This window comes from Acomys minous (genome assembly GCF_964271855.1).
Source record: "Acomys minous genome assembly, chromosome: 10".
NCBI classification, from domain to species: domain Eukaryota; kingdom Metazoa; phylum Chordata; class Mammalia; order Rodentia; family Muridae; genus Acomys; species Acomys minous.
Genome location: NC_140491.1, coordinates 25606141 through 25630750, shown reverse-complemented (window position 1 = coordinate 25630750; position 24610 = coordinate 25606141). Strand labels below are relative to the sequence as shown.

At 43.2% G+C, this 24610-nt stretch overlaps 1 long non-coding RNA gene across 2 annotated transcripts; it reads left to right on the top strand.

Annotated features, from left to right (window-relative positions):
• Positions 1–5480: 5480 nt before the first annotated feature.
• Positions 5481–21770, top strand: LOC311606909. Of its 2 annotated transcripts, XR_014782459.1 has the most exons (4): positions 5481–5514; positions 14699–14765; positions 18706–18786; positions 18886–21770. It is a non-coding gene; the product is annotated as an uncharacterized lncRNA (long non-coding RNA). The 2 variants fall into 2 exon arrangements; XR_014782460.1 differs by having other exon boundaries at positions 18706–21770.
• The last annotated feature ends 2840 nt before the right edge of the window (positions 21771–24610 follow it).

Genomic DNA, 24610 nt, shown 5'->3' with positions numbered 1-24610 from the left:
AGCACTGTCATTACTGGTATGTATTTAATATATTCTTTTTTCTTCATTTATTTTATATCTTCTTCTTTGATTTATTTGGGCTTGATTTTCTAAGTACCTGTTGTAATAATTCTCTTATTTGTCCAGATTGCTGATATATCCTGTTTAGACTGAACAACAGTTTTTCTGGGTTTCAATTTTTTTACACGAATGCTGTATTTTCTTCTTACATCTACTGTGATAAATGAAAGGATTTCTGCCTACTTCTTTGTAGACAAGCTTTCACATTTATTTTATTTATTTGTGGTGTGTTTGCATGTGTTTATGATGTACTAGCACATGTGTGTGATGTGTGAGCACATGTGTGTGTGCATGCATGTTCATGTGTGAATGTGTGTGCACACTTGCTGTGGCACAGGTGGAAGTCAGAGGACAACTTCGGCTGTCGGTCCATGCCTCCAACCTGAAGATCAGGGTCTCTCTTTGGTTCTCCACTGCTGTCTAGACAGGCTAGCTAGCCTCTGAGTTCCCATAGATTCTTCTATCCTCATCTTCCTCCTCACCATTGGAATACTGTGACGCATGCTCCCTCACCTGGTTTTTATGTACGTTCTAAGGATCCTAACACAAGTCTTACACACTGAGCCAATTTCCCAGCCAAGTAAGCGAACTTTGGGGGAAAAAATCGGTATAAAGTACTTTTGCATTTCTTCTTTTCCTTTGATCGTCTGAAATTTTCGACAGTTTGTCTAGGTATCAGCCATTTAGATCCCTCCTGCTGCATCTATTCATCCCCTCAAATCTGCAAACCTGGTTTCTTTCTAAATCTACAGTTTCTTCTACTTTTAATTGCTTATTTACATGTATTCTGAGTTCTCCTCCCACCCCTACATAGCACACACACGCACACACACACACACACACACACACACACACACACACACACGCACGCACGCACGCATACTCACACACACTCATAAATTTTCTTAGAACTTCTAGCCTCTTAAACCTTTGTCATTTTACTGTGCATTCTTGGCAATTTTTTCCATCCAGCTACGTGTTCTCAGTTGGTTCTGTGCATTCTGATGTTGTGCAGAATAATAGCTTTTCCTTTATACCAATAATTCTTATTTGAAGGTAACATCCACTAATTTGGATTCTTTAGTTCTTTAAGAACAAATTTAAAGTTTGGTTGAATTTGCTAACTCTTGTTAAGACTGCCAGTCTGAAATTTTTAATTATTCTTGGTTTGAGGGTACATGCCTTTAATCCCAACATTCAGGAAGGAGAGTAAAGTGGATCTCTGTGAGTTCAAGGCCAACATAATCCATACAGTGGGTTCCAGGACAGCCAGGGTTATGTAGAGAGATGCTGTCTCAAAAAACCAAACCAGACAAAACAAAACAACAAGAAGGACTCTTATACTCTTCCTTATAGGTTTTAGTTATTTTTGTCTGCTTGTGATCTACAATATACTTTCTACTGCTAGTGATTAGGCATGCACGATTCTTCATTGCAAAGGTCTATAGCTAGTATTCTGGTCATTGCTACTTCCTGTTTTATTGAGTATCACCAGCCATTCAGAGTGTTATTCTAACCCTCAGTACCTCCACTTGCTACTCTTGAGTAGAGGGCATAGTCTCCTGTCCTTCACAAACAGACATGTGCTTGTGAGTCTGGAAAGGGTTAGGGTGTCCATTCTTGCTACCATTTGAGAAATCACCTTGACTGTGGAAGGCTCCTTGGAGCATCCTCCTCTTCCAGTATCCAGCCCTGAGCCTGAGTTTCAGCATCCAAAGCCACTCCCAAGTGAAGCAGTAGCCTCTTGGGTGTGCTTGGAACTCCAACTCCATCAATTATACATATGCCATCTGCTGCAAAGCTCTAGAGGGTTCTGTATCATGTCTGGTCCATGTAGAGTAGTCCTTCTCATTTTCTATCCCTGTAATGAATAATTTCAGACCATGTGTTTAGAGTAGGGAATTTTAGCAGATGCTCCATTTATCATCTTCATACCATATCCTGTCCTATATTTAACTTGCAAGTGTTCATGGAGTGTATATATACAAATTTTCTGAACATCTTTAAGCAGTGCTACAGTTAAAACAGTGGAAAAACACCAAGAAAGCATGGCATTCTTGGGCTTTTCTTGGAAAGGGTATTTATAGTTACCTGTGTTTTAGAAACATTCTGCACTTGTAAATGGAAACCTTCTCTATCTGAAGCCAGGCAGCGTCGTGCACACCTTCAGTCACAGCACTTGAGAGGATTTTTGTGAGTTCAAAGCCAACTTGGTATATTCCAGACCAGACAGGGCTACACAGAAAGATCCTATCTCAAATCAAGCAAATAAACCTTCTTCATCTAGACTTACTTTAAAAAATGATGAAGGAACAGTAAACAGAGTATGACCTCATCCATGAAGTCCTGACTATAAAACGACATCAGCACGCCATTCCCTTCTGAGATGGCTCCTATCTTGAGGCCATCACAGTCCCTTTGTTCCTGCCACGTGGCTGGCCAAGCAGAACAGGAAGAAGGAAGGAACAGAAGACACTGCTGCGTACAGATTGGCCTCTACAGTATTTTCAGTATGTTAATCAATATTCCCATGTAGTCTACTGATTTGGATTGACCAATAATATCCCCAGTGTTTCGATGTCAGTGAATTTGGTATTATACAGATTTTTTTTTAATGGGCTGATTTTGATGCAGTAACCTGTCAAGTTTCACTGCCATTCTTGACTATAAAGTGAAAATGGCTTGTGGGGTGAATCAGATAGTGTCTGAGAAGGACAAGGCACAGTGCTGACATTAGCTAACTATGGACTGGTTTACAAAGGTATACCGGATGCAGTGAGTGTGGGACAGTGACAAGACCATATTGAGGGACCTCAGAAGAAGTGGTACTTTGTATCTGCTGTTAGCTAAAATTCCATCCATCTTGAGATAATGTTTTTAGTGGATTTTATGAAGGGCTTAGAATTATTTTTTAAAAAGCCAATAGTATTAAAAATCCCAGGAAAAACATATAATTAAAAACTTTGTCATGTATTGATAGATGCCTACCATGATCCAGAGGTGGGTATGATGACCACTGCACATCTACAGTAGTGATAAGCATAAAGGACACTTCGAATGACTGTGTCTCTGTGAAGCAATAGGGAAGGGTCCACCAGGGCAACCACAAGCACTGTTCAAGTCTATGGCCATGTGTGGCTGGCCTTGGTCACTGAGGGAAGTTGGTGATTATCAACACATGTTTTTTAGTTTGTCAATTAACATTCACAGAACTCTTGAAGTCAGTCCGCTCACAGATGTCACATTACTAATTCCTTGGCCACTGTAGCCCAGAAGGAAGTGGTAATGGGAAGAAGTCACTTGAGAGGACCAGTGACTTTGGGTGGAGGGACACAACCCATCTAAAGGAAACACAACTGGTGGGAAGAGGGTAGTAGATATCACCAGTTACTCATACAACATGGCTTCTACATGGTTTTGGTACTTTAGTCAATGTTCCAGTGTCTTCTGCATAAAGTCTAGGTTGAGGTAATGGGAGATTTGTCTCTTCTGAGGCTTCTCTCCTTATCTTATAGGTGGCTCTTTTCTCCCAGTGTTCTTACACTATTTTCCCTCTCAACATGCCTGTTCTTCTGTTTTTCCTATCAGGAAACAGCTCATTCTAATTACTTTATTTTACTTTAAGTAGGCATATAAAGATCCTGTTTCCAAACATAGCCACATGCTTAAGTACTGAGGTATAGACTCCTGCGTCAGGAATTTGAGGGATGTAGTTTGGCCGGCATCACAATAGATACTGGAAAGATGATGGGTCCCCTAGTCTCACCAAGAATGCTTCCCTTCATGGGTATAGTTCCCAGAATCCTGAGTGAGCCTTCATCGGCTTCGCGCACCACATAGAGTAACACTAATCTGATCTTAGATGATTCCAGTGGGAGGAAATATTGAAAATCTGGAATCAAAACCCAGAGAGAAAAATGTCTTTCCTCACAACTGTGCTCCCTTGCAGTCCTCATTTGCTTCATTCTCACTGTATTGATTATGATATGGATGACATTAACCCATTACTAACTTTTGGGTGTTCTTTATTTTATTTACAGGATTTCCCCACACAGCCCAGGCTGTTGTCAAATGGCTGAGTCTCCTTCCTCAGCTTCATCAGTGCTGGGGTCACAGCTATTATCACTGTAACTGGCCCGTGCAATAACTCTGTCTTTGAGGAAGCTTGAATGCAGTGTTCTTGATATTCACTTGACTCCTATTTGTCAGGGTTGAGGGAAGTAAAGAGACACCACTTTGAAACTTAAGTCTCACATCTCCAAATAAGCAGCTACCAAATGTTCAGGGCTTCAGCATTTTAATTATAGTGATAATTATATATATATATAAATATAATTACATGTGCACACGAAAACAAAGTTTTACAAATAGTATAGTTAAACATATTTTATGCCTAAAATGTAGCACGCACTACATATGTTATTAGAATTCTTAGATCATTGGATTACTATCAACATTAAATAAATCAAGATACTTAAGAGCTATATATATGATGGGCTAGGGAGATGACTCAGCAGTTAAGAACACTTGCTGCTCTTCCAGAAGACTGAGGTTTGATTATCACACTCACATGACCTCCCACAACTATGTGTACCCCATTACCAGGGAAGCAAATTCCCTCTTCTAACCTCCACAGGCACCAGGCATGAACCATGTGATGCCCAGACAAAGTCAGACAAAACATTCATATACATTTTTTTAAAGCCATGATGTGATAATCATCATTTGATGAATTCTGAATGTATACTGCCTGGTACAAAAGGGACGTTACAGGAAGGTACCTGGCAGATCATGGTGAAATCCATCACACGCATACCAGAAGAAGCACCAAGTCACCGGGACAGATGCTCTGCGAGAGGTGAAACCAAGCCACCATGAAAACCCAGAATGAGCATTCCTGCAAACTAGGAATGCCCCGTGGAACCACTCATGCCTGTGCTAGGCCTCAAAGAGAAAAGCAAGAGCCAATGAGGAACTTCACAGGTTCAGGGGACAGCATGTGCATACCCATGATGGGCGGAGGGGCAGGTCCTTGCAGAGAACCAAAGCAGGTCCTTAGGCTGGGAAGAGAAAGTGTGGGGAAAGACGAAACCAAAAGCTGGAGCAACGGGGAGCAAGTGCCTAGTTTCCAGTGGGCTGGGTCTGCCTTCAAAGAAAGTGATTCATGTGGGAAAGTAGGTTAAGCACCGCGCCTGGGAAGGGTGAGGATTAATGGTGTTCTCTGTGTTCCTGCTCTTGTAAAACAACAACAACAAAATTAATAGTGTGACTGTCTTCCATAGGCCTGGCACATGTTCCCAACTCGGTCTCTAATTTAATTAGCCGCAGAAGGCATGGGCACCAGCCTGATTTCTATCTCCACCCTGCTTTGTGACTCACTGTGGGAACTCTGAGTAGCGAGGCTTTGTCACTCTGCAGCCCTCCCTCAGATGAAGCATCAGGAGAAATGAAACAGTAGGTGCCACCAAGACTCTCTGTTGCCTATGCCTTCTCTTCCCTTTGTCTTATTTTCTTTTTTATTTGTTTTTCTTTTTTATTACTTTTTCAATAATTTATTCAGATTACAATCCTGATTGTTATCCCCTCACTTGAATCTTCCCATTCCCCCTCTCTCCTTCTTTCACCCTATCTCCCTCCCCTAGACCTGTGACAGAAGGGGGACCTCCTTCCCCACCATATGATCACAGCCTACCAGGTCTCATCCTGATAGCCTGCTCCCCTTTCCTCTGAGTGCCACCAGTCCTCTCCACTGAAGGGAGGTGATCAAATAGGGGGCACCAGAGTTCATGTCAGAGGAAGTCCCTGCTCTCCCTACAACCGTGGAGAATGAGCTGTCCATTGGTTAGATCTGAATAGGGGGTCTAGATTTACTATATACATTGTCCCTGGTTTGTACAACAGTTTGTGCAGGTCCCTTGGGTCCAAATCCACGAGCCTTGATAGTCTTCTTGTGGGGTACCTGGACCCTCTGGGTCCTTTTATCTCCCCATCCTTCCATACCACTCTCACCTGGGGTTCAATATTGAGTCCCAGCATCTGCCCGGATTGCTCACTGAGTGAAGACTCTCAGAGGACATCATGTTAGGCTAATATTCAATTATAAGTGAGTATATACCATGTGTGTCTTGCTGGGTCTGGGTTATCTCACTCAGGATGATCATTTCTAGTTCCATTCATTTGCCTGCAAATTTCAGGATGTTCCTCTTTTTAGTAGTGAGTAGTATTCCATAGTGTAAACATACCACAGTTTCTTTATCCATTCTTTGACTAAGGGACATCTGGGTTGTTTCCAGATTCTAGCTATTACAAATAAAGCTGCTATGAACATAGCTGAGCAAATGTCCTTTGTTCTGTGGTGGAGCGTCTTTCTGGTACATGCCCAGGAGTGGAATAGCTGGGTCTTGAGGTTGCCCTATTCCCAATTTTCTGAGAAAGTGCTCCCATCAGCAATGAAGGAGTGTTTCCCTTTCTCCACATCCTTGCCAGCGTGTGCTGTCACTTGAGCTTTTGCTCTTAGCCATTCTGATGAGTATAAGATGGAATCTCAGAGTTGTTTTGATTTGCATTTCTTTGATGACTAAAGACATTGATCATTTCTTCAAGTGTTTCTTAGCCATTCGACATTTCTCTGTTGAGAATTCTCTGTTTAACTCTGAACCCCATTTCTTAATCGTGTTATTGGTTTGGTGGTGTTTAATTTCTTGAATTCTTTATATATTTTGGATATTAGCTCTTTGTCAGACGTAGGGTTGGTGAAGATCTTTTCCCAGTCTGTAGGCTGTCGCTTTGTTCTTTTGACAGTGTCCTTTGCCTTACAGAAGCATTTCAGCTTAATGAAGTCCCATTTTATTAATTGTTGACCTTAGAGCCTGGGCTGTTGGTGTTCTGTTCAGAAAGTTGTCTCCTGTGCCAATGTGTCCCAGGCTCTTCCCCACTTTTTCTTCTAACAGATTTAGTGTATCTGGTTCTTTGTTAAGGTCTTTCATATACTTGGACTTGAGTTTTGTCCAGGATGATAAATCCTTCTTTCCAAGTCTCTTTCTGATTAACCCTTTCAGTGTGATACAGAGAAGTGATGGTTTTCACCTATATGTGACAAACCTAGGTTCAGAAACAATAAACTATTCTTAAGGACTTCCTGTCTACATTGTCAAAACTTCTCTGTCATTTCCAGTTAACATATAAGGAAAGTGATTCTAAGAAAAAATTCTGCTTATCAGTGCTCTTGCCTTTGGAATAGGACATGTGAGCAATTTTCACCAATAGAAAGCAAGTAGACATGATGGTTCAAGTGTAGCCCACTTTTTACTATTTCATTTTCTTGTTGTATGTAATGCTTGTGCGTACATGGTTGCATAGACGCACACATGCATGTGGAGGTCAGAGGTCACTCCTGACTGTCCTCCTTCGTTGCTTTCCACCTTGTATTTTAAGAGAAGGTCTATCACTGAACCCAGAGCTCACGGTTGGCTACACTAGCTGGTCAGAGACCTCCGAGGAGCTGTGTGTCTCACCCTTCCAGCAGTGGGTCTGCACATGCATGCCCCCTCACATGCGTTTGTAGCTGCTTGGGATCCAATTCCAGATCCTTGTGCTTACACAACAGCCATTTTGCTGGCTGACCCTTCTCCTTACACCCTTCTACCCCAAGTTTAAACATGGTTGGGCCTTATTTTCTGACTTTCCCTTTATTGCTTGACTGGGCTTAGGGGATCCACTGGAGGATTCCAGAAGCTGTAGAGCAGGCCAAGGAGGATAGAGTGGGATCCTTCCAAGTTATAGTACTCTTTTGAGGCTCCCACTAATGTACAGTGGACCATCATGTGACAAATAAGACCTCAAAGCCTATGCCACTGAGCTCTGGGGTTATTTATTATAGCGATTGATGAGATCTCTGTCAATAAACTTATCTTTGCAGAACAGCTGTTACCAAACTCTGCCATCAGAAAACTTCACAGTGCTAGTGGCACAGGCCTCATGGTTGAGTGTACATTAGAAAGATGGCTCCCCACAGGCTTCCCGGAGTAGGTGAGTTTTGAAGGGGAGGCAGACCTTGAGTGTTGCACTCGGCCATAAGTCCAAGGCTTCCAGAGATGGCTCTAGAGACAGAGATGCAATACTCACTCTTAGATCAGCTTTTCTTCAACTGTACGACCTTGAGCCTTTGTTTTTCTGTCTTTGAAATATGACAGAAAGGCCTCCCTCTTAGAGCTAATGTTTTTATTCAGCTAAATGCTATCTACTGCGAATGCACACTAGGCCCTCAATAAATATCCTGTTCACTGTTGCCATTGCTATCACTATAAGAAGAAATCCAGTCTTTCAGTGGCTTAAGGACAACTAGATTTTCCCCCATTAATCACAAGCATTTCTCTGTACTGTTGGACAGCAGCAGGGGCACATGTCCTCCCTTTTATGTTCCCAGAGTGTATATATCTAAGATTTGAGTCTAAAGCTTGTCACTTAAGACTCTGCCTATTTTGGATTTCACCTAATACAGTCTTCTTATTTTGATTTGCAGCTTGCTTCGCTACTAAAAAAGTAATTAAATGATGGGCCTGGCCATGGGTGCAGTTCTTCCTGCATATTGAGAAGCAGTCTGATACTTAGATCTCCAAGACATTACAGTTACAGGGAACTTGGAAAGCATCGACTCCAAAGTGTGTGTATTATGCTCTCCCTCCCTCCCTCCCCCTCCATGCCTCCCTCCCTCCCTCTTTCTTTCCCCTCCCTCCCTCCCCCTCCTCTCTCCCTTTCTCTCTCAAAGAGAGACACAGACATACACACACAGATCTACAAATACAAATACATACACACAAACACACAGAGACAGACAGACAGATACACACAGAAACATTCATAATCCATACACACAGAGAGATACAGGTGCGCGCACGCACACACACACACACACACACACACACACACACACACACACACACACTGTTTTAGTAGCTTGAGTTCATGGCCCAGGTGTCTTGGTTCTGCAGTGTGTAGATATGGGCACCTGCTCATCAGCAAAATACATGATTCACTACAAAATGCATTAATCATTGATCAAAGCGCATGAGGAATGAGATGCTTTGGTTAGTCAGATTTTCTAAGCAAATTTCAGAGAAAACGTTCTGTCTCTATGTCGTGCTCTGTGTGTCTCTCTATCTCTCCTTTTCTCTCTCACTGTCTCTGTCTGTGTGTCTCTGTTTGTCTGTCTGTCTGTCTGTCTCTGTCTCTGTCTTTGTCTGTCTGTCTGTCTGTCTGTCTGTCTCTCTCTCTCTCTCTCTCTCTCTCTCTCTCTCTGTGTGTGTGTGTGTGTGTGTGTGTGTGTGTGTGTGTGTGTGTGTGTGTGTGTGTGTTCTCCCTAAAATACACTAATACACTAGTTCTCTTTGGCCTTGTCGGGCCAATGAGCATAACAGGGTGTCTCTATCCAGCAGTGAACAAAATTTAAAGGACTATTTAGTCCAACTTTTTATTTTTCAGATGAAACAGCAAGGTTCCGCATCATCATATAATGATATCTATCACTTTCTTTAAAGCTACCACCGTTACCACCTGTAATACAGGCTAGACACCTGTCAAATGACCTTCTCCAGATCATAAGTTATATAGACACACCTGAGCCCAATTACCTTTTTCTCTGGACTTGTAGTTAAGTTACATTTCCAGCCCCCTGGCAGGCGGAGTTAGCCACGTGACTGAATTCTAGCCAGTGGACTGTGAAGGAGGATGCTGATGCCACACTTGATCTTCCAGGCTCTTTCTTCTAACCAGCTGACTGGAGATGAACCCAAAAGCCAGGAATAAGATTCAGAGAGCACCAGATGAACAGAATCAGTGCATGGAAGAGAGGCACCAGCTGATGCTCATTTTGAAATGCCAACAAGAAATAAGCTCCTACCATGCTTTGTCCACGGTACAGGTAGAGATGTGTTTGCTAAAGCTCTCACTGCACCCTCAGCCAGTGCATACCTTAATAGTGACAAGGTTATAATAGGCAAGGCTTTGCTCTAAAAGATAAGATCTTAGGTCAGTGTGTGGCACATACCCATAATCTCAGCACTCTAAAAGTGAGACAGAAAGATTGCACGCTTGAGGCCAATCCAGGCTACATAGTGAATTTGAGGTCATTCTGGGTGACCTGATTAGACCCAGGCAAGAACAACAACACAAAGGACATGATCTCATTCCTCAAAAAGTTGAGAGGGGGGGAGAAAAATGATCTGATGAGCTTTCAGTTTTGTTCCATCGGAGCCTTGCTCAGGGGACATTTGTAGAGAGCCTTTGTTCCCATAGAAATGTATATGGAAATATCAAGGTTGACGCTGGATGGTTTGACAGAGAAGCCTCACTGGGGAAATGGAGCGCTTTGAAATCAGGTCACCTAGAAAAAAATTCTACAAAGTCAAAGCTTAAATGAAGCTAGCCGTTTTCAGGTGCTTTTCATGGCCTGGCTTGCTGGATTCTCTTCTCACCTTAGGGGGAAAAAAAACTAAGAAAAGCACTTCTTTCTGTACATATCTATTCACAGTTTGTTTGGATCTCTCACTACTTTTTGTAGTGCACACATAGATCTCAAGGTTTAAGTGGCCTTTTAATAACTGCAGCTGGAAGCAAAAACAAAAAAGGAGCCATCCGGCAGCTCAGTGTGTCAGAGCCAAATCTGGCTCTTTCAAATGCCATGGCTCTCCTCCAGCAGGAGATACTGCTGTACAGAAAACTTAAGCAGGAAAAAGATGGAGAAAACACCTAATTATTAGCTTGCTTTAAAGATAAGCCTGTTTTATAGAAGATCTTTCTTGATTAAGGAGGAAGGCCCTAAGTCATGATAAATTCCCTGTCGTGACTTCAACCCAATGTGCTTACTGTTTTAAAGGGCAGCCACCAATAACCCACCCCTTGCTTAAGCACATTTGGAAAGGAGTTGAGCTAGTATGCACTTAGCATATTCTGCCAAAAAGTAGGCACATATATAACTATCAAAGAAACCTACACAATAGGAAGCCTTCTACAGAATACAAAACACAAGTGATGCTCAAGAGATTACCCAACGTCCTCCAGTGTAGAAGATGGAGATAGAGGAAAGTGTATTCTTCCTGTATCCCCCTGCTGTTGAGATGCTTAGAATCAGCGTTCACCTGCTGCAGTTCTTAACTTTTCACAACTCTCCCTGGTGCTATCATTTTGAAGAAGCTTCACAGCGTGGTGAGCATGCAGTTTCTCATTCAGATCTGCTTCCCAGCACATCATCTTGTGCCTCTGTATTTAAGTACCTTCCTCTGCACGTGAGATTGCATTTTCTGATTTAAAAAAAAATGTGTGCATATTGATTCTCAAACTCAGCCTATCATCCATGCGCATATGGATGGACTTGAGAAAGACCAATTTGTGCACACATCTGCTGGGCATACTTGATTAGGAGCACTAGTGGTAAACCAATAAGCTCCAAAGAGAAGCATTTGAAACAGGTGCATTGGGACTAGCGCGGCAATAGTTTTTGAAAGGGAGAGTGAAACATTCTGTTTTGAAATAGCCATGTTGTTTACAGATATACCATGCATCGGTGAGCGGGGTACCAACTCCTCAACCCTCATCTCTTCTTAGACATGTTTGCAATGATCTCACTTCTCGTTTTAGACTAGCCTCTTTCTGTGTCTGTGGGTGACACTGAAGCTGTTGAGTTTAGTACCAACAGACACGTAGACTAGTCTTTCTTCTTGTGCTATTTCATTACACCTCTAGTATGCTATGACGCACTTGGCTGTTACAGGATGGTGTTTCAGGATGGCTGAGGTGCCGCTGGTCAAGGCAAGTCTCTGCAGAGCCTCACACAAGTGAGGGAATGTGTGGAGTTTTGCCATGTTTGAGAAGTGAACGAGGAAACGGATGCAGACCAGAGAGGGTGAGCCTGCGACACTATGGGGGCACTAGTCGGGTAGAGCCTTCCCTCATTTCTCTGTGTTTTGGATGGAGCCCTGTAGTAGCAGTGCACCTGGGTTTCACTCTACTGAGTTGACTACATGGGCTCCTTCCCAGACAGGCAGGCTACAGTTACTCAGTCCCTGTTGTGGTCTTGCACATAAGGCTTCCAGAATCACTAGCAAACTACTCATAAATATGAAGACTAGCCATACCTCTTTTTTCCTTCACTTTACAGTATAAAGGCATTTCTCAAATGCTAAAGAAAAACTGGTACTTATTCAGGGTGTTGTTTGTTTGTTTGTTTGTTTGTTTGTTTTAGTGTAAGGGATGTATTTGCAATATCATGACAAGTTGGTAAAGGGGAACTGAGAGCAATTTCCTTCATGGGAAAAATTAGAGAGCCAGGTCAACAATTCATGCACAGTCCCTACTGGAGAGTGAGACTCAAGGCCAGTGACTTCATTAAGGTCATCTCAGATCCTATTATCCTGTTTCTCTAATGATTCCTCACACAATTTCCAGAATCCTTCACCTGTGATCCCTTCCCTGACAGCTGGTGCAAAAAACGAAGCTTGGATGACCAAGTGCCCTCCCAGGCGGACCTCAAGGTTAAATGAAGTTTCACGTGGGAGATGTGTGATCTATTTTTTTCTTCTTTGTCCTTAATATCAAAGACAATTCTATGCAGGCCAAAGCTGCCCTCCACACTTCCAAGCTTGTGACATCGCTATTAACAAGAGACGTGTTTCAGAGACATAGTCAGGGGAGGGAAATATGACAATTAAAGGCAGGAATGACTTGACTTGTTTTCTTTGTCATTGAGGCACTTTCCAAAGAATCATGAGCAGGACTAAGAACTGGAAATTATACATTGTGAGAGCTAAGAAGATGAAAAAGAAGAGGTGTGGCTTAGGGATAGATGTACTTGCTCGGTGAGAAATTTATTGCACTACAACTTCGTATAAGAAAACAGGGTCTTAGTGCCAAGGAAGCTAAAGATGTTACCTCTGCTTACATGCATAGTATCCTATAAAAATAAATAAAGGCCACAGTTGCAAAAAGCTTCAAAACTTTTTTCAATCCAGAGTCTTTCAAGCATTCTTTTTTCCACAGAAACTTTTCTCTCCCATGTAGCTGCAGCCCAGGGTTCTGTCACATACACACTGAGAAATGGTGCTTTCAAGTTCAGGAGAATGAGAGAGAAAGGCTGACCTACATTTTGTCAGCGACGGAGACCTACCAGCATCTGTATCACATGTAAGAGGTTATTTTGCAATGTCCTTCACAGGGATCATTTAAAAATAAAACACTGTGCACAGAGACTTGCCTGGAAAGAAAGTTATTGACGCCAGCAAATGTCTTTGGAATGTGTTGCAAACAAGCTGAAGGGATGGCTAAAAGGGTAAGGGATGGATGGAGAGACAGATAAGAAAACAGATGTGGTGAAATGTGAATGTTAGACTGTAGGCTAATTACCCTGAATATTTTCTGGGATTATTTAAATTAATTTTTTTAATTTTTTAAATTATTTTATTTTTGTAGATATACATTTATATTATTACACATACATACGGTAGATTACCTATGGCAAGAAGAACCGTAGCACAATCAGGAATTATATAAATGTTACATTCTTAGTGTTTTGGCTATTTGTATTTGACAGCCTTGAAGAAGACATCTTTTCTACCTTGGTGCATCTAAATTTCTGGATGTAAATCAATCTCCATCACATCTTGTCATTATCAACTTAGAGCACCTATCTAGACCTAAAAACATCTTAACCCCTAAAAAAATTAAGCTTTATTGTAAAACCAAACTACCTGGTCTTCAACTCTCTCAGAGACTTGAGAAGGAGTAAACTTGATTATCTGAGTATGCCGGGAGTGCAGGGTAGCAGCTTTCCAAATGAAAAGATGACAGAGACAGTTTTCTACCGGAATAGTCACCCAAAACTCTCTATAATGTTGGAGCATCTTCTTCAGCCTTCTGGCCCAATATATCTGATGGACATATTTATGAGGCAGGAACTATTAAGGACTGGCTTATTAAAAATATTTTAATAAAGATTGAAAAATGAGACTATCTATCTGTCAACGCTGGCATGAGGTATGATTTGGAAAGAGGTAGAGAGGCCTGTAGTTCCTACCTGCTGGTCTTGCTTCAAGTGCTTTCAAGAAGTCTGGAGATGAGGAATTTAACCTAGGACTTTGTTAGGTTGCATCATAACGAAATTCCTTCTTGATAGGCCACATTTTTAAACTATGTGTAGACAGGGCTAAACGTATCATTGCTTTGTTCATACCCCGTCCTTTATGTGGGTAAGCATGACCAACAGTCACTAGGAATGTGTCCCTCTTGCTCTCCCGCTGTCTCAGTCAGATTTTCTGTCTCTGTGATGAAATATGGGTGAGAGCTACCTTCCAAGGAAGAATGCTTTATTTTGCCCCATAACTTCTAAGGCTGAAGTTGAAGGTGACTTGGGTTTATCCCTTTGATTCTGCAGGAAAACGAGCAGGGAGGAAGAGGCCAATATCCCAAGTTTCCCTTTGAAAGCGAGCCTCAGCTGACCTAACTACTTCTCAGTAGGCTTTGCTTCTTAAAGACTCCAACGCCTACTCTCTCCCCAGCTGCCTCCACTCTGGTGACTGAGCCTTTAACACACGAGTGTGATTTAAGGGATACTTTGGATATAAAATATATTATTGTCGTTATTTTCCAGCCTCTGGGAAGAGAAACAGAAAAGCTGAGGTGAGCTATCCAACTTCGGATGAGCTTCCAGTCAGGAAGTAAGGTTTCCAAACAGGAGTAAGAAGTGAGTGGTGGGTATGGGATTGTGGTGAAGGGGAGAGGGCCGAGAAAGGAGGAAAAAGCTGAAAGGTAAGTCGGGGAGGCAATTAGGAAGAGTGAAAACTCTATGTCAGCATGTGAGGAGAGCTTGAATGTCCTTTGAGAGAAACAGTTTGGAAGTTCCTTTGACTTCTTCTTTGGTTGTTGGAGCATGTTTTTAGATGTGACATTTCTCTGCCCTGCCTTTTAATGATGTGTCCCAGCAACAGATTCTATTACTGCATAACCCTCGGGGGGTTGGGGGGGGGGGGAGTGTATCTCAGAGAGATCTGCTGAAGCAGGGGTTTGTACCTTTCTTTACGTGAGGGAAGGATCCGGATCACTGGATCAGACTCTGGGTGGAATGACTCAAACACTGGAAGCAAGCCAGCACCAGTGTGGGACAGACATCCCTTCTTCTTGTACACATGCAAACACGGGTAGGTTCGCTTTCCGTATCAGCCTAGGACATCAGTCAAAATCATCCCAAGTGGAGAGACCTCTGACTGCTTCTTCTGGGGATTCGAAGAAAGGACATTATTATTGTTTGACTCTCAAAACGTCCCCCCATGGGCACACCTGTTTCAACATTTGGTCCCCAATTTGCAGCACTGTTTCAGGAGGCTGGGAAACTTTAGAGTTTGGGACCTAGCTGATGGGTGTAGGTCAGTAAAGAGCAACTTGGGGGATGTGAGCCTAGATCAGCTCCCAGCTCTGTTACTGGTTACTGGTCAGCCATGAGGTACAAACAGCAGTTGCATGGTCTAGCCCCGCTTGGTGACAAACTGAAACCAATGACGAAGAAGCCTTTCCTCCCTTGGATTGTTTCTTCCAAGTGCATTGTCACAGTGGTGAGAAAGGTGATGAGCACAGATGTGAACGGGCAGCCCTTGCGTAGCTGCTTAAAATGTGTCGTTGATGAGCTCAGAGTCTGGAGAGCACCCTCCTGACATAAGCCACTGTGTCAACAGATCAGGGTCTATTTGTGACCGTTTCATTAAAGACTAGTCTCTAGCTACTGATAATCCATGGCCTTACCACTTTATCTTATTATGTTAAGCCTGGAACTTATGAGTATGTGTTCAATATGTTCTTTTTAAAAAAAAAAAAATAAGTGTTTCTTTTACTTAAATTTTTTAATAATTTAGTTAATTTATTAAGATTACAACTCAATTGTTATCCCATTACTTGTATTAATGTGTTCTTTCTTTAAGCCACCGACATCCGTTAGAAGCCACCACCTACTCCAGTCTCTGGTTTCCTACCGTTGGTTATGTGGCCTATAAGGATTAACTGTTTGGCTAACTCTCTAACACAAGGCCCGGGGAACCTTTCCCTTATTTTGAACTGAATTTTCACCATTTGTAGCTCTCACCAGGTTGTGGAACTAGGCCTGGTTTTACAGCCTTGCTGAGTGCCTGCTACTGCACACAAATGCCTTTTCTATCGGCAATACCATCACTATTCCTCACACAGGATAATGATACTTAGCCTGTATAGGAAACAATCAGTTGCAAATGACATCAGCTAATGCAAGCCTCTAGAAATGTCAGCCAACCAACGCTGGAGGCTGCACTGCTGAGAAAATGTAGTCACAGAGCTCTGGTCCCAGGCAGCACAAGGACAGATGCTAAATGCGTTGCTGAAACCCATCTAGGTAGCCTGTGAAGGCAGATGGGGCCCTTGCTGCTCTCTGTCTCTCCTGATAAACTGAAGGAGGGCAGACATGGTTTTCTAGAGACTTTCAGCTTTTCATTCAACATTGGGGGGTTCATCCTGAATGAGAGGACCTTGGGCATTTATTGTGTCAGTGTGATTTCCCCACAATAAGAGTCTGAAACAGGGTTTAAGAGGCAAACAGTTTATCACAGAATTCTGGTATAATGTGAGAAAGTACAATGTATGCCGTTAAAGTATCCATGCTTTATTGTCATATTTATTTAGGAATCATTTTGCAATGTTAGAAAACCTTACGACTTGAATATCATGGGTTTACATGTGACACTAACTAACTGCATGTGCTTGTCACAGTAGGGTCTCATGGGGGGCATACAAATCTCCCACTTAAATTTGTACTACAGTGAAACAAAAAAAATTAACAACGTTTAGATTTTATATTTCCATTTTTATTTTATGGCATGGACATGTCTATACTAAAAGCGATGCTGTTTCTTAATTCAAGCATTCTTAAAATTGCATGAGATATAGAATTACTAGATTTCTCTGTAATATTCAGATTTATCTGGGTTTGGGGGAGTTCATTTGCGGAGCCCAGCAATCCAGTGTTGAGATCCCTGAAAGTCTCTAATGAGCAATTGTGTGTATGTGCACATGTGCGTGTGTGTGTTCGCATATGTGTGTGAGTGCATGCATGCACATGTATATAGAAGCCAGAGGTCACCCTCAGAAGTCATTCCTCAGATGCTGTATACCATGGTTTTTAAGACAGGGCCTCTCACAGGTTTGTGGTTATCAAGGAGCTAGTTTCCCTGCCCAGCAAGCACCGGAGATCTCTCTATCTCTGCACCCCAAGACAGAGATTTCAAGAGCATGCCACCACGCCCACCTAAGGATCGAACTCATGCCTGGACACTTGCAAAGCAAGAGCTTAACTGTTTACCAACTAGATACTTTCCCCGTTCCCCTTGATCTGTAACGTCTTTTAAAAAATCTGCACAAAGGACTTCTGTTCCATTAGTCTCTCAGGACAGAGGCCATAGATGGCTGTGGCTTTTAATTTTCTGGGACAGTTTTCTCTTAAAGCAGTTACCTGGGAAGCAAGGCAATCTTTGGAAAACACCTTTTCTTCACTTTCTGAAACCTAAACCAGGCAACTGGTTCCCTTATCAGATGGAAACCTGCAAGGCATGATGGGTACAGTCACTTGATGCATTGTCTGTGTTCCAGTTCACTGCCTCCCAGCTGCTCAGCGCACACTAGTCCCTGCCCGATGCTGCTACAGGCTGTCAGGAGGCAGCCACTGGCAAGGCTGGGCAGCTCGGCCCAGTCACGCGTCCCCATGACTCCTATCCCTTTGCCTCTCCTATCCATGGCATTTAAAAAGAAAAATCACACATCTGCTTTACTGAGTGCGGCTTCCTCTGGGATTTACCATCTCTCAGGCTTGACTACCTCTGGGAAAAACCAATGGGCATTATAGTAACCCTGAATACTTAAGTTGGATTAATAGTTTTAGGATTGACGATCATCAAAATGTTCTCACTGAGTTATTTCTAAGGATGTGGGGAAAGGCAAAGGGGGGGGGGGTGATGGTATCATACATTTGGTGTAGGGTTTGAAAAGTTGCTTCTGGACTCATATTTGGTCCTCTTGGTAACTCAAGACAAGGAGCACAGACTCTGCATCGGTTCATGGAAGGTTGAGGGAACATGTTCAAGGTCAAAGGGCAGCCACTGACGGAGCTGGGAGCAGAGCTCGCGGTTCAGGTTTTGGTTCCCATTGTTGTGAGGACTCCATTTCCCTTGCTTGCTGCTGCCCCCAGGGAAGGGGAGATTACAAGAGTCCACTGCTCCATCCTCTTCACCAATCCATCCTGCTTTTCTCCCTGCTCCAGATGCTGGTAAGGCTCTGGCCCTCTGAACAAACATTATTCAGGATCTCTCAAGGAGACTATATTCATGTATGCTGAGTAGGGATTGCTCTCTGTGATGGTTTGAATGATGATGGCCCACATAGTCTCATGTATTTGAAAGTTGGGTCCACAGTTGGTGGAACTGTTTGGAAAGGATTAGGGAGGTGTAGCCTTGTTGGAGGAGGTGTATCAATGGGGGGTGGGCCTTGAAGTTTGTTTCAAAAAGCCTGCCTGACCCAGCCTCTCTCTCCCCCTCCATTCCTTCTCCCTCTCCCTCTCTCCCTTCCTCCCTCTTATCTGTGGATCAGGATGTAAGTTCTCAGCTACTGCTCCAGTGACATGCCACCATGCTCCTGGCCATGATGATCATGGACTGACCCACTGAAACTGTAAGCAAGCCCCTATGCATGTTTCTCTTTTATAAGCTGCCTCGGCCACTGTGTCCTTTCACAAGAGAGAAAAGCAACTAAGCCACTCTCTTTCTACAGATGTTGACCACAGGGTCAGTGATGGGACCTTAATTCAGCCGCATGCATTCCTTATCAAGCTACGTCTACATTTGGAGTGCCCAGAAAAAGACCCAGAGATCAGCTCTGCCATGTGATTGAGTACTTATTCCAGCCTCTGTTCTTTGGGTCATGTCTTAGCAAACACAGTGAGGATTTGATTCTCATGGGCCAGTGGTCAAATACAGAATACATCCTTCACCGTGCCTACATGACTGGCTCGGAACCCTCCACCAGGCGAGACAGAACATTCTGAAAATCTCACTGAAGCCCAGACCTCTTCCAACTCAATCTTATTTTCCCTTCCTCTTTCCCAGGGGTCAGACCAGAATCCACATTTGATGACTCTGCTTGCTTATTCCACTAACCTCCCACTGTGCCCAACCCTTTCCTTTGCATGGTTGATAAACTCTCAGCATTTTCTCTTTGGAAGACACAAGTAACACAGAAAGTGACCAAGGAAGCACAGTGAAAGAGCAGGGAGAAGAGACGGAAAGAAATAATCTGCTTGTTTTAGTAAAACTTCCTCTGGCAAATGGAGTTTCCATGCTAGACCTTCTGAGAAACTATATAGAGGCTCAGGTGACCACCAGAGCATAAAAGAGCACAAGACTTAGAGTACGTACTTAAAATTCCTGTCCCCAGCAAGGTGAAGGTCACTCTAAGGACAGTACCCAATCCCAGGTGTGTCACTGAGACTAAAACAGGCAGTCCAACCTCAGTGCAGAATATTATTCATTAATCCATGCCCTCCATACTTTCCACAACAACTGAAAGCTTTAGTTTGAAGTCAGCATCATATCCACGAATTACTACTGTTTTGTCTCAACTTGAAAATCTAATCTCTTTCTTACTATGATGTTCTATACTAACAGGATAAAGGTTTGTATCCAGGTAGCTTATGTACGATTGTGACACACTGACACATTATGAATCCTGTCACCCTAGATAGACCACTTCCCCTCTCTGTGTCTCTTGGTTTCTTCACAGGGCAAAGGTGGATTGGAACGTATTTTGTTGACCTTCTAGGACTCTTCTGAAAACCTTTAGAACATAAGTGTTGAGTGCTCTCCAGGCAGAGTGCACAGCACTTCTCAGGTAACCTTCAGTGTTTTACCTGCTCCCCTGCTCTGCTCTCTTGCTGAAACAAACGCATACATTGTCCTTGCTCCTAGCCACACCTCCATCTCGTGGTGTTGCAAATGTCCTCCTCTGATTACAAAACTAGTTGCACCATCTCCAGCACAGGATGTTTCCTTCTCTTCCAGCAGAGGTTAGATAACACAGATTTAAGAGTCTGTAATCCATTCCTTCTCTGATCAATGCTCTTGAATGTTCCACACTTACCTGAAACCTGTCCTATCCACTTGTAAAACCAGAGGCTTAAGGACAATGTGGTCTCAAGACTCCCTAGAGTCAAGGCAGCTTTTTCTTAACCCTGTCTTTCCAAGGAAGCTCCTAAATCATACTGGCTCGTTTTCCTCTTGGAGCCTTTCTGGAAGCTGCCTTCTCCCTCTTCAGAAATAAATAAAAATAAGGACATCTAAGACATATGCATATACAGCTGTGCACATGGAACCACAACTGCTCAAACACACACACACACACACACACACACACACACACACACATTAGGTACCACTTTATAGGTGTTCACAGCCCAGTGTTAAACACTTATCTGTTCCATTGGTTTCAGTATTGGTCCTAGCTGAGACATCTAATCCAGCAATGGCACTGCCATACAGTGGGTGCTCAGTGAGCAATATTTGGTTTCATTCTTACAGTAACATTACCTTCTCACAAAACAGGACCCAGTACTGGGTCTGGTCAGAGTAAAGCATGCATTTTCTGAAGGGAGGAGGCTGGTGTTTGCTCTCCCTCTGCTGGCCATGCTCAGCACTTGCTTGTCCTTTGTTCAGTTTCCAGGGAGTGGTGCCTTGTCCTTGGGCAAAGGAAATGGAGTTAGAAGTGGGAGATGGGGAGCTAAAGAAGGCTGGTCTTGAGCTAACTGAGCCAGCTGTGGACAGGAAAGTGTTTCCTCCTTTGTTTTGTACTGTAACAATTACAGGTGCTGAACTAGGCCTTTCTCAGCATGTGCTGAGGAGATCATGTAAGAAAAGTGAATAAGATCTCCTTCTCCTTTCCAAATTGGATGTTACTTCCAGGAGGTTTGGTTCCTTCTGGACTGAGACAGCTAAACTTGGGAGACACATATCTGGACACTGATTAATATTCACAAGTGAGTGCTATGGGCTCTGAGACCAATACTGTCTTTTTAGTCACGAAATTACCTCACAGTGGCCTGTGGCCTGTCCTCAATTACACACACACACACACACACACACACACACACACACACACACACACACGGGAGGGGGAGGGAGAGTCAGAGACAAACAGAGACAGAGACTGAATGTATGCGTGTTTTAGACTTCACAAAGATGACCCATCTTATATCATTGCCATGAGGATTAAAGCACATTAAGCAATGACTGAGGGTATGGTCTAATAATAAATTGAGTTTAATAAGTGGAGGATGTTAGCATCATTATAATTCTAAAATAGGACTAACATTTGGTAATACTTATTATTCTAAAATTTATCACAGCAATGCTTTTTCTATGATGTGGAGCCACTTGCTATTGGGTATATTTGGCCAGCGTTGACCTCCCAGAGCCAGCAAGTTTTCACACAGTGCCATCAGGAAAGGTACTGATATACTATTTCATAATGTAATGGAACTGGAGGTTTTATATTAAAAAATGGAAATTCTCCATATGAATGCTATGTATTTGGGTAGGTCCTTTTGACAAATTGGGTATATGTAAACAATTGAAGATAACCTTAAATAAAAATGTGATCCAGGTCCTTATTGGGCCAGATTTTTTGGGGGGGCGGGGGAGGGGCCAAGTTTCTTAAGAGCATGCTCTGACTTGGAGGCTGTGAAGTGTGGGTCTCAGCATCCCAGAGGTACCAGGATGATAAGCAGCGCCTAACAACACAATCTACTACTTGTGTACACTCTGTTCTGTCCCTAAAGGACTCTTCTGGCAGCAGAGCCCGCCCCTCAGACTGTCCTTCTGCCAGTCTGTCTCCAAGAGCACATTGCTACCTCAGCACATATACTTGGCCCCGGCTAGAAGAGACTTGGATCTGACAGGCAATTTCATGAGATCCTTAAGATGAGATGAATGGCTGCTTTGACTTTGTAATTTCCAACCGCTTTGAGTAATCAGGGTTTTCTGCTAGCACACAACTGCTTACTAGAGTAAAGCCGTGGCGGAGTTCAACACGCCGTCTCCCTGTTGGCCCACGTTTTACGCCAACATAAATAACCCCTTCCTATTTTAGGAATAGAGAAGTAGCTATCACGCTGTGCCCAGCCTCCCAGGGCACAGTAAGGCACATTGAGAATGTACGAGATGTCTCATGCTCTACTCTATATAAGGAGGGAGAGGAAACAGAGCCAGAGTGATCCGTCCTCATCTCAATCTTCTAGCCCTGGGATGATGAACCCTCACACAGACACAGTGCGACAACTATTCCTAACGCTCAGCGTTCATGTGACTGTTACTGTACCTGTACAAAGAACAAACACCGGAGTGGGAGAGGGCAGGGCTGGACTTCGAGCCTGGATTCATGATCAGGAGAAAATTACTCATCATCTCTAATCTGAAAAGGCAAAGGAAATTGAATCACATCGTCTCTACAGTTCTTTTTGTTATCAGTCCCCTAATGGAAACCATAGATGACACGGGAAAGTTAACTCCTTCTTTGGTGAGTTACGGACTAACAGGTAACAAGGCTCTACACAGAGTGCGGAGACGGCCCCATGTGTGCTACGCAGACACTTCGGTCCATTCCTGAAACAAAGAGGACTTTCTTTCTGACATGATATAACAACAACACTGAAGACCTGCTCAAGCTGAGTGTATTCGTCTTCTAAGCCTTTGTCGGCACCCGAGACGTGAGGCTAACATACAGGACCTTGGAGGTCTTAATCCCACGAAGACCAAACAGGAGGGACACCAACCTCAGTACCCAGGCTTAGGTTTAAGGACATAAAAGAGTTTCCCTACCTTTCCCTATTCTTATCTGAAAATCACCTGGCTATCAGGCAAATCAAAATGGGGATATCTGTTATTTCAGCCCTGAATTAGGTAAGCTGACCGTCTCTCAAGTCACTGCCAGGGCTACAATGTTTTCCCTGTGGTGAGTTGTTGATCTAAGACAGGGAAGGTAGAGGCAGACTGCAGTCTTTCTCTAGGTGTTCTAGTTGGCTAATGTATGTTCTCTTCACTGGTATGAGATGGAGCGAGGGGCTGGGAGCTGTGCTCTGCTGGAGCACACTTTGCATGACAGCATTAAAGCAGAGGAAAGGAGCTACTTCATTAGACCCCTTACATTCTTGAATTATTTTCCTACTGCCTACATCTTCAGGTAATGTACTTGTACTCAATATGTGAGATTCTCTCTTTGGTGTTATTATCCCCGTAGACAGTTGTTTCCTTTCCAAAGAACTGAGGTCCCACTCTCAAGATGCTGACACTGAAAAAGGAAATAAAGACCAGACATAATCTCATAGAAGATGAGGATGAGTTTTGCCAGAGCCTGGGATTAGCAGACAGGGAAGGTCTGTGTGCCGATGAGAAGAAGCTGACAGACCAAGCATGTAAAGGAAAAGCCACCAGATGAGAAAGGGGTGTCTAAATAAAGCCCCATAGATGGTAAGCCAATCATGACCAACTGTACTTCATCACTCATTCCTTTGCCCAATCCTTTTCTTACTCATGGATCTCAGTGCAGTGCTATCTCACAGCCCAATCCCAGTGTTTATTATGGTCTTGTCACGTACTCCAGATAGAAAGCAAAAGAAGACCAATACCAACATGAGGCCAAGTGGTAATAAGAAGAAATGCTATGTATACTTCCCAGAATGGTGGCCATGTCCCTAGCCATCATACACAAAGTAAACAGCAAGATTAGATCATAGGAAATACAAGAGGAAGAGCCATGCCCCTGAGCACCTTGTACCGCTCAGAAACAGCCAGACGTCTTAAGAAGGGCTACTCCCCAAAAGTTGTATCATTAGGACCCAAGATGTCGTAAAATGGGCATGCAGGGAAAAGAGATGTCAGTTTGGTGGTAACTTAGCCAAGCTCAGTAAATGGTAATCGCTTGTGAGCAGGACGTTTGACACTCTGCTTATTATGCAGTCCTGGTGTGGGCTTCTATCTTCCCCACAATGACTGATCCTTGGGTCTCCATGGCTTTAGATCTATTTGGGCACCACCGGGCAGGCACTCGACACTCATTCATGGAGAAGGTCTTCCGGGAGATGTTTAACATGCGGTAGAGATTCCACTTGAAGCAGAAGAGCAAAGCCCTATCCAATGTCAGGCAGAGAAGCTAAACTCTCTGGGGAGAGGCTTCAGAAAGAAGAAGGCAAGAGTAGGGAGTGGTGAAGAGAGGCAAAAAGTTCATACAAGGTGATTTTGCAGACGATCAAAGCTGACATATTTTTAGGACCTATACAAAAAAAAAAAAAAAAAAAAAAAGCAAAGCGGCCATCTCTTTCAAGAGCCATCTTCAAAATGGCAATAAATTCTCCTTGACAGAGGCCCAGGCAAGTCCAGCGTGGAATCGCCTGCTGTCAAGAAGAGTAATGTGGAGTGATGCGTGTGCTTCTAGTATATGGTGGAAAAAA